The sequence below is a fragment of the Haemaphysalis longicornis genome, unplaced genomic scaffold, assembly GCF_048455015.1.
Source record: "Haemaphysalis longicornis isolate Haplotype H1 unplaced genomic scaffold, Haemaphysalis longicornis Haplotype H1 scaffold_1, whole genome shotgun sequence".
NCBI classification, from domain to species: Eukaryota; Metazoa; Arthropoda; class Arachnida; order Ixodida; family Ixodidae; genus Haemaphysalis; species Haemaphysalis longicornis.
The window spans coordinates 34763174-34769173 of NW_027526203.1; positions in this window are offsets into that span (position 1 = coordinate 34763174).

Consider the following 6000-nt stretch of genomic DNA (forward strand, 5'->3'; position numbering starts at 1 on the left):
GAAGAAGAAGAAGAAGACTTTCTTTTTTCAGAAGACGGTGTTACAATGCCCGCTGACGGGGCAGGAGCTAAAGGCATTGAGTGCCTGATGAGGGCTTCTTACCCTCTGGAGCTCACAACCGGGGAATTCACAACAGAGGACTGACTTTAAATCTCTCTAGATCGTTTAAAGCGGATGGAATTCACGTCACACCAGTTTCATGCCGCACGAAGGCTCAGGAGGAGCCAATCAGAAATGACAGTTTTTCATTCTGCCCTCTTGGGCGCTCTTCGCGCAATATCAATAGAAACATGGCTCTTCTGTAGATTCTAACTCAAGAGAAGATACTTTGCTGATGGTGTTGAACCGTGAAAACGATATTTAGGCGCAATTGAAATTTGAGGGTCAGCCGCAATGTGTCATGATTATGTCATCGCTGAAGATGTAAAAGGGCAATTTACCTTCTGGGTCAACGGCTACTGCAATGACGGTAATCATTATTTGCCACAAACAGGTTGCAGATGGCTTCTAGCCGTTCTGGTTCTAGGAAATACCAGTCCTTCGAAGCGACAAGGAAGTCTCTCAGACCATTTTGGTGCTTCGGGAACGGGCCAGTGGAATTTTTCGCTCCAAAATAAAAAAACGACGATTTCGTGGTTCAAAGAAATGCGCCGACGATTACGACACTTCCCAATGCAAAATTTGAGCGCGGCTGTTTTTTTTTTTCGATTTTGTGATATACTGAGGCAAATAGAATAATTTTAGAGACACATACCTTTGTGTACCGTTACAGACCACTTTTTTGTGTGGTGAATATGGGGGTGGATTAAGTAGAGCAGCTAGCAGGGACGATGTGTTGTGCGCCACTCCCGAAACTCACCCGAAACCACGTCACTAATCGGGGGATTACGAGAGAAAGCGCGTGGGTGATGCGTGAGTGCGTTTCACAGCAGTTGCCGCAGACAGACATCCGCTCGTGCAACTCTGTGTTTCCTCACTCTCCTCCTTCGCTTTTCCCCTGCCGGTCTCTTCGCTACCGCCACAAATCGCTCTCTGCTATAGTTTCTGACTATAGATAGTTCGACGTTGTGTTCACTGGCCGTCTAGAAATAAAATAGTTCGGCATATTTTTTGGCTACAGCTCATATCTGCTACGGCGCTCCTTTGGCAAGTATTTGTAGTGAACTAGCTAGGCATCCTTGCTCATCTGCTAAACATGAAGCAGTGTTTCATACGGCGTGTACTGCCTGCAGTACACGTTTTGAATTTTTGAAGCAAGTTTGTACGACTAATTAGGATCACTGAAAGTGTTGACTCTTTCAGTGTGCAATTAGCATTGGAAACTGTCGTAGTCTCTCTGTGTTGGTCTCTTTTCTGCGCTGTTTTTTTCTTCTTTGAGTATGCCAGTTAGACGCTCGCTTTGAGATTCCAGTCGCGCTATTAATGCTGCCTGCTAGTCACCCCTACATGATCTTAGTTTCTATTATTAGCGTAAAAATTTTGAGATCACCCATTTTGACGAGGTGCAATGTTAGCGAAGCTGTCGTCATGCTACCGAATTCGTCCCAAGTGCTTGACCTAAACTTGGTCCTGAATCAAAGCCATACGAGTGCACAAAACAAAGCATGACTGACCCGGGCGCAGTACAGAGAAAACAGGCTTCTTTGTAATTTGGGATTGAACATTCTTCATAGCAATGAGCTTAACGTGACTTGGAAAACCAGAGTTTTGTACTGGCAGACAACTATGGGGCGTCTTTTTCCCTCCCGTAGAGGCCCATGTGTTGAGAGCATGCGGAAATTCCACAATTTTACGACTTCACTGGGAACTAACTAACTATGATAACTAACTGAAATTAGGCGCAACTAGAGAGTCGTCTTAGTGGCCAATCGGAGTTTAATTTCGGAGGATAGTATTGATAACACGAGAGTTGCAGCCGTTTTCTGCAAAGCATTGGCGATGTAGCTGACTTTGTCGCAAGGCGCTTTTGTCCCCGATACAAACGGAAGCCGTTCTGGAGACTCCCCTCCCCCCATGCAAATTCAATACACCGGTGTGCGACCTAATAAAGGTACCCGAGGAAATAAACACTAAATGCTTTTACTAGGCACTAACTCATTTTAACGCCTTCTCCGCGGCCACTACGCGCAGACTTTTCCCCCCGCAATGTTATCCACTCGCCCAGGACTTTTACAAATACGATCAGTATGAACGGTGCTATCGCGTATCAAAAGAGAGCCTAATAATGCGCCCTTTATTCTTCTGTAAGGACAGCGGGTGGTAGCGGAGTGCGGGCTCATGACCTGCTCAACAACACGTCGGTGAAAGTCTCGTTTAATTAAAACCTCGATCAACTGGGGTGCATCGATGCATGCCATACCGGTCTCTTGAGCCTAAACCTACTCTCGATGATTGACGCTGTGGCAGCGACATCTGTTGTGCCTGAAGAGGAATTTCCGCGTGTAATTACCCCCAGTCCCTCCCCTTAAATGGCAGAATCGGGGTTGGCTTTCAAAACGTCATGCTGCAAAGTCGGACGAATACGTCCGGTTTCTTCTGGAAGAGCGAGAGCCGTCAACGAAGGCATTTTCACTTGTCCGGAGCTAAGCCACCCGATGCACTGCGGCGAATGCCGGAGATCGCTCTCTAGTGTCAAGTACGCGATGTCAAACTGCCGTTCTGCCTTCTCTGGTTAAGTTGGGATTTGGGGCCAGTTGGAGATATGCAAAGGGCAAAGCTTAGACGAGAGAGAGAGAGAGAAAGATCTTTCTCCGCAGCACAGACTTAGAAGTTTTGCACTTCACATATTTGCTGCTCTCATGGCTTAGTTTTTAAGACGGTTTCTGCAGCACGTTTTTTTTTAATGTTTTTGCAGCGAAGTTTTTGTGTACGCACCGAAAACGACATTTTAAAAGCGGCCGGGAATCCGTGATCCCAATGTGCGTTGTTTCGTACCGTTCAATAAGAGGTTCCGATTCACCTCCCAGTATACACGGTAGGCCTACCCAATACGGCATGCGGCAAGCACTCGTCGCACTGAGGCAGCATACTCGAACATTTTGACATGCTGCACCCATGTCTTCCAATGAGGAGTGTGACGGGGTGTTAACAAAAAGATGAACCTATACGAACCCGACAGCACGTATACGCGTGCTGCACAAATTGCTATTTGAATCGAGCTGTCAGCCTCTACGGTATCCGCCGACGATAAGCCCTGTAAGAAGTCCACTGTACTTACACCTACACTCTAAGAAGTTCCCTTGTTACAGAAGAAGTCCACTTACACTCTAAGACGTCCCTGTAGGTCCTCTTCACCCCAGCGCTCCAGAATGAGCAATTGCAATGACAAATTATGAAAATTCAGCGAATGACGAAGCCCGTGAAGCGCATGATACAGATTAATAACGAAAGGGACCTAGAAAAGATCTGCTGAAAAGAGCGCAGCAGATAGCGGACGAGACCAGTCCAAAATGCGCAAAGTCGAACTTGACTTGCCCTTCAAGTTCAACAGTTTTATTCTTCCAATGCGTCTGCGTTACACTTGAACGCACGATATGTAAGAAAAAAGTCGACCGAATAGATGTATTGCTGCACCAGGATTGCCTACCATAAGTGGATGCCAGCCCTTTTCCCTAAATCGAACAACTAAACGAGTCGGTGGCGTAGCACTTCACGCGATAAATTGTCGCCACTGTGAACTAGTACCAGAGTTTTGCTCATTAATGCGGGATTGATTGATTGATTGTGGTGTTTAACGCGCCGACGCAACGCAGGCGATGAGGCGCGCCGTAGTGGAGGGCTCCGGATTAATTTTGACCACCTGGGGATCTTAACGGGCGCCGAAATCTCGAACACACGGGCGTTTTTGCTCTTTGCCTCCATCAGTAAAGCAGCCGCCGCGGCCGGGAATCGAACCCGCGACCTCGTGCTCAGCAGCGCAACGCCTTAGCCACTGAGCCACCGCGGCGGGCATTAATGCGGGATTACGAAATAATAATTGTGAAAACTGGCAATGAAATTATTTCGACAGTATATCGCCCCCCAGCTGGAAACATTGAAAGTTTTCTGAATTTTTTTGACGGGCTTCCAGAACGTGTTTCCCTAAACCATTTTCTTCGTGTATGTGGAGGCGATTTTATTATCGGCATTCTTAATGATCAAAATTATACAGACGTATTTATTACTAGGCCTTTTTTGGCTGGCTTGATGAGCACGATCACCACGTCTACGCGTTTTACACCTTCGAGCTCCTCTTGTCTTGACGTACTCATTACAAACTTTAATGCTGATATCTCAACTGCAGGCACACTTTCGTTAGACATTAGCGACCATTTCCCGGTGTTTATGGCTTACCCTGGTACAAACGAATAAAATCCCAGCAATTCATTTACGTTTCAATTGGTGTACGAGAACAGATTAGAATAATTTAAACAGGAGATAAGCACGTATGATTGGAGCTCTGTGATGCTGAAAAAGGATGTCAATGGAGCGTACGCAACTTTTATCAAACCTTTCGTCCTCATTTATAGCAAGCATTTTCCTTTCACTACCGTTAAACGCTCGAAAAGACTGAGAAAGCCCTGGATAACGCAAGAGCATAAAAAAGCTATAAAAGAGAAAAACCGCCTCTACCATACTTTTTTGAGGACACGTTCGCCGGAAAATTGGAAGGAATTTAAAGCAATCAGAAATAAACCTAATAGAACGCTAAGGCCAGCTAAAGCGCTGTAATATAACACCTCTTAAAGACTAATAATAGAGTACACCCTGACACAGTATGGAAGGTCATACATACTATTCTTGGCGAAATAAAGAAAGCCATATTCCTCAAACCATAAAATTAGCTGGCAATGAACTTCGCGAAGCGCAGCTTGCCGACAACTTCAATTCGCACTTTATCAGCGCAGCGTTATCTGATGAGCGATATCATCAGGATCGAACCACGCTAAAACACAGTCCCATAAATCGCCTGTACCTTGAACCGACCGACGAAACTGAAGTTTTTAAAACATTCAGAAGCTTAAACAACAGCAAAGCTTTAGACAAGGACGATATGCAAATGAGACCAGCAAAGTATGTCCTAGAATCAATTGCTCCAGTAGTGTATATTTTTAATTTAGCTCTTGAATAGGGCACGTTGCTCAAAGATATGAAGGAGGCTAGTGTTCGTGTAATTCATAAAGGCGGTCATAAAAACGACAAGAATAACTATAGGCCGATATCTGTGCTACCTACTTTTTCTAAAGGTTTAGAAAAAATTATCTTTTCCCGGGTAACAGATTTGATTAATAAGAATAAAACACTCACAGCTCCGCAGTCCGGTTTTTGCAAGGCAAGATCTTCCGATACCTCCCTTTTAGCCCTGAAAGAGCTTATAGCGCAAAATATTGTCTCTGGATTATTTTTGCTTGGTCTTTTATCGATTTTACCAAAGCGCTCGGTAGCCTTAATCACGATATCTTAATCAATGAACTTTTGTTTTACGGCACACGCGGCAGCCCCCTAAGTTTGATGACGTCCTACTTAAAATAAAGAACTCAATGCGTATGTATAGGCAATCAAAAGTCATCATCCCTCCCAGTCCGGAACGGTGCACCACAGGGTACGGTGCTGGGTCCGTTATTGTTTGACATTTATATAATGATATAGTGAATACTGACTTCACTACACATTACTATATATATGCAGGTGACAGCAGCCTGCTGTTTACTAGAATTGACCCCGACTTCCTAATACTACAATGTAATAACTCTTGGCAGAAATTACACAAATGATCTAACTCCAACTCTATTAAAATAACTCCACTAAAACGAAAGCTATCCATTTAAGGCCTAAAAATAAAATGTTCACCTTACATCACAAAATATCGCTCTGTGATAGGGATATTGAACTTCTTTACGAACATGAGGTCCTTGGAGTTACACTTTCTGGCAATCTGAGCTGGAATAGTCATATACAAACTCTGTGTCGACGCCTGTCTGTCGTGGTGGCCGCATTATCCTGCAGTAGAGCATTTATGCC